Source organism: Citrus clementina, unplaced genomic scaffold, assembly GCF_000493195.1.
Source record: "Citrus clementina cultivar Clemenules unplaced genomic scaffold, Citrus_clementina_v1.0 scaffold_9, whole genome shotgun sequence".
NCBI classification, from domain to species: Eukaryota; Viridiplantae; Streptophyta; class Magnoliopsida; order Sapindales; family Rutaceae; genus Citrus; species Citrus x clementina.
Genome location: NW_006261964.1, coordinates 19,265,144 through 19,277,381, shown reverse-complemented (window position 1 = coordinate 19,277,381; position 12,238 = coordinate 19,265,144). Strand labels below are relative to the sequence as shown.

Here is a 12,238-nt window from a genome sequence, read left to right as displayed (position 1 = left end):
GATGAACAGTAACACGGTTTGAACTGGGTTGAACAGTGACGCGGTTTGGTTGAAAATAATCCTGTGTGATGCATGTACCGTACGCGAGATTTTTGGTCCACTGATATGCCGCCACGTCACCATCAACAGTACATAAGAATTTTAGTCCAACAGGATCGTGACACCTCATCAGTCAATGCCACATCATCGATCAATGCCACGTCATCGATCCGTCTATGTGAACAGTGTCGTGAACAGTACTTGTGAACAATACCATACACGTGAATAGTACCGTACTTGTGAACAGTGCCATTTTTCTTTTTGTGCTCCTCCTAAGATTTTTGACCGTCCTGAGTTCAAAAGTAATGTCCGTTTTGCCGTCTGATCTCTCGTTTATTGTGAAATGACTATGATGCCCCTAAAATACATAAAATACTTAATTAAAATAAAACACACAAAATTAAATCAAAAGAAGGTTAAATACATAAAAGTAAGGGTGTTAGTAAAACTTGTAGTGTAAAATGATGATTTTCTCCTTTATAAATATACATTTTCTAACACTCAACACACCCCCCAACCAGCTTATTGCTAGTCCCTAGCAAATAAAGCGAAAACAAAATTTAAATCCAAAATAATATATATTTTTTTAACACTCATGTTTATTCAATTAGACTAATGATAGTAATCAAATAAAAGTATAAGCAGTATCTCCTGGGCGGTGCAACACAGAAGAAAATATTTACAGGCGGAGAGTTAAATCTAATTTGTACTTCTTACTACGGCTACTGTTACTATCATTATTTGGACGCTCCAACACAAAGGTCCAGGGGTCTGGCTCCGGTCTATAAGCTTGTAACAGATCAAGTAGCTCATTAGTAGTGTGAGCACAAATAAAAAGCTTTTTAGCATTGGAAGGAACGAAATAGTTTTTTATTGCTTGGTTAAGAAATGCGATAAAGCCATCATAAAAATTATTCACATTTAACAAACCGATGGGTTTCTGATGAATGTGCAGATGGGCCCAAGATGCTAGTGTGATAAGTGCCTCTAGTGTTGCAAGATCTCCTGGAAGGAAAATAAAAGCATCAGCATGATTAAGCATTTCAGTTATTCTTTCTTGCATACCTGAGACGGCTAACTCTTCTCCAGTCGGTGAGTCAGACAAACTGTCCATTTTTGTAATTATAATTTCATTTAATTTGTATAAGGAAGTTTCTTCATATTAATTGTAGGGAAGTTTACACTAATTATAGGGAGCTTTTCTCTTGATGTTATTTTTTGTAAACTTCCTTATATTTAATTTAATTACAAAAATTAAATGAAATTGTAATTACAAAAATTATAGTTATAAGATGTTAATTTTTTATAATTGTAATTTTATTTGAAAATTATCATCTTAAATTTTGAGATTTATTTGTTTTATTGAATTTAGGGGTATTCTTGTACTTATAATTTTTATTTTTCAAAAATTTATAGAATAAAATAGTCTTTTTAGTAATGGGTGAGGTTATTTGAACCCACCAAAATACGCATTAAACCCAATATTTAATAAATTTTTAATTACTAAAATGTCCACATGAAAAATTACTATAATAGACAAGACTATATAATTAAATTAAATAAAAAATTACAACTTTTCTCCCATATTCTTTATTATTCGATGCACTGTTTTCATGTTGTCCATGGTTTTTTTTAACCGACAGATTAAATTTATTTTTCCTTATTTACACTTTTGACTTTTCTTAATGGAATGAAGTTTCAATGAATTTTTAATACATTTGGATGAAAGCTTATTGCTAGTACAATTCTTCTTGACTACCACCATTTAATTTCATCATTTTCAATTTCTTTCAATAGGACAACAAATTCTCTTCCCATTTTGTAAGCTTTCTTCTATGTAAGAAAATGAAAAAAAATGCAAGAATTGTTGATTACTTGAATTTTTTATTTACTATAAATGTAATTGTAATTTTTTTATTAGTTTTTTATTTAAAATTTTTTGACTGTATTGTTCCAAACACATGAAATATCAAGGGGAAAACATCTACTAAAAATTAAAAATAAAATGTTTAAGATTTGAGATAAAATAGGGATGGGAAAAGGTCCACAAAAAAAGAAGAAAAGAACAAGGAAATGGAGAAACGACGTGGAAAGAAAATGATAAGAGAAATTATGATAATTTAGCTTAATAAGGGTATTTTGGGTATTAATATGGGTTAACAAAGCAAAATTGTATATTTTAAATTTTGGAAGTGTGTTTATTTAGTAAATGAGTTTAATGAGTAATCAAGTGGATTCAAATAGTCCCACCCTTTAGTAATTTAGGATTAAATAGTTATTTTTACTGTTAAATTAGTTGATTGATACAAGTTTAAAAACAAAAGTGATGTAAAGAATATATCAAAATTTTGAGGTGGTTAGATGTATGTATTACAAAACAAAAGTGGTGTAAAGATAATTTCCCGTTTTTATTTTTTCCTTTCTGAAAATTGGAAATTCATTAACATAAATTAGTTACAATGAACTTTTTTTACTTTTTAAGAGGGCATGCTAAGTTGTTGGCGTGTCTTTTTCAAGTCCATGTACTTTTTTTTTTTTAAGTAGTTGCAAATGTGAAACGATGCTAAAACATGACCCATGACTATGAAAAATGACTACTCAATCGAGACTTGAGTCACCTTGGAGTAAGTCAAACCACATACTCAACGTCTCTGTCTAACCTGTAGAATTACTAAATCGAAACACACTAGAATAAGTTCAAACACTGGATCTACATATCTACGTGTATTCTAAAATTTTGGTCTTCTTCAATCATGTTCCCAAACCAATTAAGGAACTTCCTTTAGTCAAATCCAATAAAATCAAAAGTTCAAAACTCATGACAATATTTAATAAAAAAAATTGTAATACTAAGTTAGAGCCTACGCTATTATAATTCTTAATAATAATGATAATAACGATAATGATGATGATGATTTTTTCTTAAGAGTTATCATTTAATTATTAACTTGGACTTTATATAGAGTCATAGATCATAATTTATAATAACATTAATTCTTACAAGTTTCAAATTAAAATATAACAATTAAGATTTCATTAACACAACTATATTATCTAATTTCGCAAATGACAGATGGTTTAGACGATGCCAACCTAGTTTGGATCACTACCAGATGTAGTTATGCAAATTACACCTTTTTTTTTAACTACTAATATTATACTTCTACTTGAATGAAATTGCACCTTTTAATTTATCATAAAACATATTTCGTTCACAATTTTATTTCATGTGTATAAATGGTAAAAAGTATTTCTTTCACAAATGAAATGTATTCCCTTTGATTAATTTATGATTTCATAAATTAATATTAAAGTCGTAAAAGTTTGGATTTATGATTTAAAAAATCATGATATTTATAATTTTTTAATTAAAATCATGATATTTATAATTTTTTAATTAAAATCATGATATCATTTGTTCATTTAATAAATTATAAACATAAAACAATTAGAGTTTTTTTTTTTAAATTAAGACTTAAATGATTTTTAAAAATCTATGCTAGTAAATACATTTAAAGATTCAATTTCAAGATATAAATCATAACATTTTAAGTTTACACTAAAAAAATTTATATTAATGTACTTTAGCCACATGCTATTGATGGCCCATGGGCCACGTGCTGGCCCATCAATGAAATGTACTTATTGCCGGTATTCCAATCATACCATGTTTTTAAGGCCTATGTGCCTGAAATTCTTAGCTTAGTCCAGCTTGTATGCGTACCATGTCATGCCGGTTGTCTTACTAAAATATGCATCTGGCGTGTCGTATCATGCCACGTGCCACCTAGCTCGTTGGCCATCTCTAAGAGCATTAATGAAGCTCTTCAAATGTCACTCTTCAAATATCTATTTATTTATCTATGTGGCAAATAGAAGAATGAAAAAAAAAAACTTATCTCCAGAATGCTCTTCAAATAAGACAAGTTAATATTACTTTAATAAAATCTTTTCATTTCAAATAAGACAAGTTAATATTACTTTAATAAAATCTTTTCATTTACCAAATTTAATTACCCTCCATTTTATCACTTCAACTATTTTAGTTAAAACTTTTTTGTTGAGTAATTTTGTATTCATTTTTAAATGTCATTATTATTATTGTTGCTGCTATTGATGTTGTTTGAGAGGAATTATGTTTGTACATGTGGACCAATGATGTATGATGACTCATGTGTTAGCCTAAAGGGCTACATATTATGTAATTTCGATGATAATAAACACGTGTCTTAGGTGATTTAATAAATATTGTATTTCACATTTTCACTGGTTCTTGAAGGATAATATTTATGCAAGTGAATCAAGTGAAATCATGTTCAAGACACTCAATGGACAATGTGATGAGATTAAGGATAAAACTATCACAAGCACATGGGATGAGGCATACTCAGATCCTATTCAAGTTCCCGTCGGACCCGTTACAAGAGCTCGAGTAAAGAAATTCAAAGAAGCGCTTAATGGATTGATTCAAGCAACTTGGGCTCAATCAAATTCGTGGAGGCCCATTGAAGGAATTGCACATGATAAATGCATGATTCAGGTTCTTGAAGTTTCCAAATACTCACTTCCATGAAATAAGGAGTTGGCTTAAACATTATGGCGGGAAAATATATTATTTTCCTTTTTCAGATACTTTCCCGTTTCTTGAGGAGGCTATTAGGGAATCAAATCAGTTATTTCTATTTTAATCGGCCAATTTCCATTTAATTGATGTAAGGCATTTAAGACAATTAGGATCCTGATTTAGTTTAAATTCTTTCCTATTTACTTAGATTGTGATTCTGATTTGATTTTTTGGTTAGGATTTATTTCAAAAAATTCTTGTAATCAACCCTATATAAAGTACTCATATTCAATAAACAGAAAAAAGAAGTTTTTTTTAATGCAATTGGTGAGAGAGTTAATTATCTTTGGTTCTTTACGAACTCTTTGAACTTATCGGATTTCCGTGGCTTTCAAATTCTTGACTTATCAATCAGACCATTCATAGCTGATTGTGGCGTCTTCACATACTAAGGTTTGTGCTTTCAATAAGTATTGGGTCGAGGTTCCATTCCATTCCTGGTTTAGATTCGATCTTGAGAACTAAATTGATTAGGGTTGCGTCAGTTCTTGATGGGGTTCATATAATTTGGTATCAGAGCCTAGGCTCCAAGGTCAGATCTATCTATCTTTGTTATTTTTCATTCTTGTTTGAATTTTTCATCTTGTTATAGCATCTATTAAAAAAAAAAAGTCGTGAACAATATTTTCGTGAACAATGTCGTGTGAACAGTATTTTTAGGGGTTCCTTTCAAAATCAATTTTGCATCTTTGTGGTTTAATTCTCCTTAAATTCACAAGTTTTACCTATTCCTTTTCCTTAAAAAAAATCCAACTTCCTCTTAAAATCTTTTATTTTTTTATTTTTTTTTCATTATTTGTGTCTTGGAAGTCTAAAACAAGTTTTACCCCATCAGTAAAAATTTTGCCCAAAATCAAAACTCGACTTTCGTACACATTGCCTTCTTACTCTTGAAATTAAATTCTCCTTAGTTGTCATCTTTGTGAATTACTTCTGAAATCCTGATATTGGTTTGATTAGTTTGATAAGAACTGAGTGACGATTACTAAGAGTGGAAAAAGGCAAGAGAGTGTGAGCGTATTAGAGGGTAAAAGCCAATAATTTGAGTGAAACACGAGTGGAATTGAGTGGGTCATTTTTCTTGAGTGAAACACGTAAGGGAGTGAGGTGAGGTCCTTCCACGTTATTTCTAACGTTCTTTTGCAGATAATAGCTATGTCTCACAACCTAGAACAAAACACAAATGAAGAGGATCAATTCGCAACTACTCAGAATTTACAAATTCAAGCATTGATGGGAGAGATGAGAAGGATGATGAGGGCTGAATTAGAGCTCACCCACGAGTGTTTGGATCGGGTGGAGAACACACGTGCAAGGTAGCCATAACCCGTTCCCCAAACATGTAGGAGAGAAAGAGCTCCAATTAGAGGAGAGATTGATGACTATTATAGGGATGAGTATGATGAAGGAGAGGACTCAGTGGGTAGCTATAGGAGAGATGGACAAGGTAGGAGAGCTAGAAATAGAGATGATGGATTGAGTGACATAAAGATGAAGATTTCATCTTTTTAAGGGAAATCTGACCCAGAAGCATACCTTGAATGGGAGAAGAAAATGGAGTTCATATTTGACTGCCACAATTATTCAGAGGCAAAAAAAGTAAAATTGGCTGTGATTGAGTTTTCTAAATATGTTATTACTTGGTGGGATCAGCTTGTTATAAGCAGGAGGTGAAATAGGGAATGTCCAATTGAGACATGGGATGAAATGAAATCATTGATGAGAAAGCGTTTTGTACCTAACCACTATTATCGAGGCTTGTACCAAAAATTACAACGTCTTACACAAGGTAGCTGAAGTGCTGAGGATTATTATAAGGAAATGGAGATTGCCATGATTAGAGCAAATATGGAGGAGGATAAAGAAGCTACCATGGCACGATTCTTAAATGGACTTAGTCGGGAGATTGCAGATAAGGTTGAGTTGCAGCATTATGTGGAGATTGAGGAGATAGTCAACAACATCAAGATTGAGCAGCGACTCAAGAGGAGGGGTAACACTCGTGCAGCCATAGCTCGAGTTCTACTCCTTGGAAGCCGAGCTATGTGAAACGAGACGAGAGGCCACAAGCATCTACTACACCTAAGCTAAGATCCGAGCCCTCCAAGCACAATACACAAGGTAACACCGTAACTCCTACTATTAGGAATCGTGACATTAAGTGTTTTAAATGTCAAGACAGGGGGCATATCATAAGTGAATGTGAGAATAAAAGAGTTATGATATTGCAGGACAATGGTGAGATTATAACTGAAGATGAGACAGAAGAGAATGAGATACCACCATTAGAGGATGTCGAAGATGAAGAGTATATAGCCCCTTGGGAATTGACTTTAGTAGCGAGGAGAGCTTTGAGTGTGCAAGTAAAGGAAGATGAAGCAGCGCAACGGGAAAACATTTTTCATACTAGGTGCTATGTTCAAGACAAAGTATGTAGTATGATTATTGATGGAGGAAGTTGTACTAATGTTGCTAGTACTATCATGGTAGAGAAGTTAGGGCTTCCGACACTTAAACACCCATGGCCATACAAACTACAGTGGTTAAATGACAGTGGAGAGGTGAAAGTGAACAAGCAGGTACTATTGACTTTTTGTATTGGCAAGTATGAAGATAAGGTGCTTTGTGATGTAGTGCCAATGCAGGCTGGACACTTGTTACTTAGGTGGCCTTAGCAATTCGACAAAATTGTGAAACATGATGGCTTCACCAATAAATATTCATTTGTATTTAATCAACACAACATCACTCTTGTTCCATTGACACCAAAGCAGGTTTATGGAGACCAAGTGAGACTACAGAGAGAGAGTGAGGAAAAGAAAAGGAGAGAAAAAGAGAGTGAAATTCAAAAAGAGGCTGAGGAAAATGTGAGAGAAAAACCAAAGAAAAATACGGCCATTGAGCGAAAATTAGATGGAAAACAAAAGAATTTCTACGCGAGAGCGAGTGAGATAAAAAAAGTGTTGTTTTTACATTAGCCGATGATTGTACTTTTGTACAAAGAGGCATTTTTAAACACTAACGAATTTGACCCTACTTTACCTAGTTCTATTACTTCTCTTTTGCAGGAGTATGAGGAAGTCTTTCTTGAGGAAACAGCACATGGTTTACCTCCAATCCGAGGGATTGAGTATCAGATTGATTTTGTGCCCAGTGCAGCCATTCCAAATAGACCAGCCTATAGGAGTAATCCGAAGGAGACCAAGGAACTTCAAAGGTAGGTTTAGGAATTAATGGAAAAAAAGGTACGTGAGAGAAATCATGAGTCCATGTGCAGTTCCTGTTTTATTAGTTCCTAAGAAGGATGGGATGTGGAGGATGTGTGTTGACTGTCGAGTCATCAACAACATAACAGTAAAGTATCGACATCCCATTCCTAGGCTAGATAACATGCTTGATGAATTACATGGGTCTTGTGTATTTTCCAAAATTGATTTGAAAAGTGGATATCATCAGATTAGAACGAAAGAATGAGATGAATGGAAAACTGCTTTTAAAACAAAATATGGTTTGTATGAATGGTTAGTCATGCCTTTTGGTCTAACTAATGCCCCGAGCACTTTTATGAGACTTATGAATCATCTCTTGCGAGCTTTTATTCGCAAGTTTGTTGTTGTTTATTTTGATGATATCCTCATTTATAGCAAAAACATAAACGATCATATAGTACATTTGAAATCTGTTTTAGATGTGCTTAGAAAAGAAAAGTTGTTTGCTAACCTAAAGAAGTGTACTTTTTGCACCGACAAACTTGTGTTTCTAGGATTTGTTGTGAGTGCACAGGGTATACAGGTTGATGAGGAAAAGGTACGTGCAATTCAAGAGTGGCCGAGTCCCACAAGTGTAAGTAATGTGAGAAGCTTTCATGGGCTTGCTAGTTTCTATCGACGATTTTTGAAAGACTTTAGCACATTAGCCGCACTGCTTACTAAAGTAATAAAAAAAGATGTTGGATTCAATTGGGGAGAAGCGCAAGAGAAGACATTTCAAATAATCAAGCAAAAGCTGACCAATGCTCCTTTATTGTCTTTGCCTAACTTTAATAAAACATTTGAAATTGAATGCGATGCCTCAGGTATTGGTATTGGCGCAGTCCTAATGCAGGAAGGACGACCAATTGCTTACTTTAGTTAAAAGTTGAGTGGGGCAGCCTTAAACTACCCTACTTACGATAAGGAGTTTTATGCGTTGGTTGGAGCGTTAGAAACATGGCAGCACTACATGTGGCCTAAAGAGTTCATGATTCACACCGATCATGAGTCCTTGAAATACCTTAAAGGCCAACACAAGCTGAACAAGAGGCATGCTCGATGGGTAGAATTCATTGAGACATTTTCATATGTCATTCGTTACAAGCAAGGTAAGGAAAATATTGTTGCAGATGCACTTTCCCATATTAAGGAATTGTATGCTGATGACCATGATTTTAGTGTTGAATACCAAGCTTGTGAAAAGACAGTAGTCGGTAAATACTTTAGGCATGATGGTTATTTATTTCGGGAGAATAAACTGTGTGCCTAACTGTTCTTTGAGAGATTTGATAGTGAGAGAATCCCATGGAGGAGGGTTAGTGGGGCATTTTGGAGTTGTAAAGACTCTAGCAGTTTTACAGGAACACTTCTATTAGCCACATATAAAACGAGATGTTGAAAGACTTTGTGGTAGATGTGTCACTTGTAGGCAAGCCAAATCGAAAGTGCAACCTTATGGATTATACACCCCTTTGCCAATACCTAGTGCACCTTGGACTGATATTTTGATGGATTTTATAGTAGGTTTACCAAGGTCTAGACAAGGGAAAGACTCAATTTTTATGGTTGTAGATAGATTTTCAAAGATGGTACATTTTATTCCATGTCACAAAACGGATGATGCTTCTAAGGTTGCTGACCTATTCTTTAGGGAGATTGTGAGGTTGCATGGTATGCCCAGGACAATTGTTTTTGATAAGATGCTAAGTTTTTAAGTTACTTTTGAAAAACCTTATGGGCTAAGTTAGGAACTAAGTTGTTGTTTTCAATTACTTGTCACCCTCAAACTGATGGTCAAACAGAAGTTGTGAATAGAACTTTATCTACTCTGTTGCGAGCTATCATTAAAAAGAACATCAAAACTTGGGAAGATTGTTTACCACTTGTTGAGTTTGTTTATAATCGTTCCGTTCATTCTGCTACTAAGTATTCACCGTTTGAAATTATTTATGGTTTTAATCCTTTAACCCCATTGGATTTAACTCCATTACCTGTTTCTGAGCATGTTAACTTAGATGGCAAGAAAAAGGCTGAAATTGTTAAACAGATACATGAGAAGGCGAAGTTCAACATTGAGTGGAGAATTGAGCAATATGCATAACAAGCCAATAAAGGGCGACATAAGCTAGTCTTTGAATCCGGTGATTGGGTGTGGTCACACATGCGCAAGGAACGATTTCCAGAACGAAGGAAATCTAAGTTATTACCTCGAGGGGATGGCTCATTCTAAGTTTTGGAAAGTATCAATGACAATGCATACAAACTGGATTTGCCTGGTGAGTACAATACAAGTGCTACTTTTAATGTTTCTGATTTGAGTCCTTTTGATGTAGGTGATGATTTGAGGACAAATCCTCTTCAAGAGGAGGGGAATGATGAGATTAAGGATAAAACTATCACAAGCACATGGGATGAGGCATATTCAGATCCTATTCAAGTTCCAATTGGACCCGTTACAAGAGCTCGAGCAAAGAATTCAAAGAAGCGCTTAATGGATTGATTCAAGCAACTTGTGCTATCCAGAGAGAAAGTGAAGTAAGTGGCGTTGTTATACCAAAACAATGATGAAAAGATCATCCTTTAGACCAGTAGTCCGCATGCTTGGGTTTCCAGCCGATATACTCAAGTGGAGAACAAAAAACTTTAAAACATTTTCATTTTAGGTTATATAACCCAAAACAGACTTTTCTTTAGTCTCAAACGGGGTACCAAACTAGATAAGAAATTATCAAAAGTTTTCTGATGCACAGGATCCTTGCTAGAGGCAAGTGCATAGCATACTTCCTTTAGTTTCAAAATGAATAGATGTAAGTTTTCGTCTTATTTTTAAATCGGTTAGAGCTTCATTAACAGAGAGAAAAGAAAATTTAGAGACTCATGATTATAGAAGGCTAAAGATTTTATTAATGTTGCGCTCTCTCTTTCCAACGAGGAGAAGATGAGCTTATATAGAAAAGGATAAGATAGCGTCTCTATCACTTTACAAGACACATTGACAAACAACAAGTTTAAAAAGCAATAAAGACAAACTAAAGCATGACAAACAGGACTCATGCTTTTAATTATTTCAAGCCAACTTTGAAAAAGCGAATAAAGACAAACTAAAGCATGACAAACATGACTCATGTTTTTAATTATTACAAGCCAACTTTGAAAAAGCGAATAAAGACAAACTAAAGCATGACAAACAGGACTCATGCTTTTAATTATTACAAGCCAACTTTGAAAAAACGAATAAAGACAAATTGCATGGATCACGAAGATGAGAGATTCATGTAATCTTCATCTGATGAGCTGTCGGTCACATCTTTATCTTTTAAAAAGAAAACATTGAGTGATGGACGTGGAGTTTCTAGTGGAAGTTGATGATCTGGTCGACAAGGTGGCCAAGGGCAAAATATTTTGCGCCAAGAGGAAGACGGGTGTTCCGTGGATCCAGTTGGTGTGCTAGAACTGACTTTATTTGTTGGATCGTCTGGTGCAGGTGTTGGTGGTGTAGGTTGGAGGTTTTGAAGATGTTGACTGAGGGGTAAAAATGCTTCCCAAGGGTCTTGTACATCTTGGTAGAGAAAATCAGTGAAGTCTAGTTTTTCTTCCTTGATGATAATTCCTGTAGATTTAGGCTTTGAAATTGCTGAAGGAGTGGGAATCATGATGATATCATGTTGTGGACCTAGGGAGGTGTGAGAAATGTCTCTGTGTGGAGCAGGTTGATGGCTCAGTTCACAAAGGAAGTTATAGAGTTCTTTTTGGACTCTATCGTCTTGTTCAAGGATGGATGGATGAGGTGTGGTGAGCCATTCAAAAACTTGGTCTTGAGTCCAAAAGAAGTTGGTGTCAGGGTGTTGGAAGTATGGGCGATGGATAATGAACATAGACGTCCACATTTTTGCTTCGGATGATGGCATACGTTACAGATTATGAACTTGAGACAATTGTTGGAGTTTCTGTCGCCACCATGGAATTGGAGAAAACCATTCAAGGAGTGTCCAGAGGAGGGATGTTGAACTGTTGGGATCAAGCAGATGATCTAAGGTGGCTGTGATAGGAACAATCAGTTTAGTGGCATAGAGGACGGTAAGGCACCAAATGTACCATAATTCGTCTTCTGAAATTTCTCGAGAAGGATCCAGGGTTAGACCGGTAAGAAACAAGTTTTCGGGATGAAAGGTTGAAAACAAAAATGAGTCGGATAAGAGATAGGCTTTCATAAAAAAACCGAAAAATAGCTTTTTTGGCAAACTCTTGGATGGCAAAGACTGTGGTGAAAGTTTTTCCAAGGGGAAATGTTTTTTTGGTAAGGGCTTGTGAGGGAAGTGAAGTG

General features: G+C 34.6%; 1 pseudogene; it reads left to right on the top strand.

Annotated features, from left to right (window-relative positions):
- Positions 1–6,370: 6,370 nt before the first annotated feature.
- Positions 6,371–10,414, top strand: LOC112099550 (annotated as a pseudogene).
- The last annotated feature ends 1,824 nt before the right edge of the window (positions 10,415–12,238 follow it).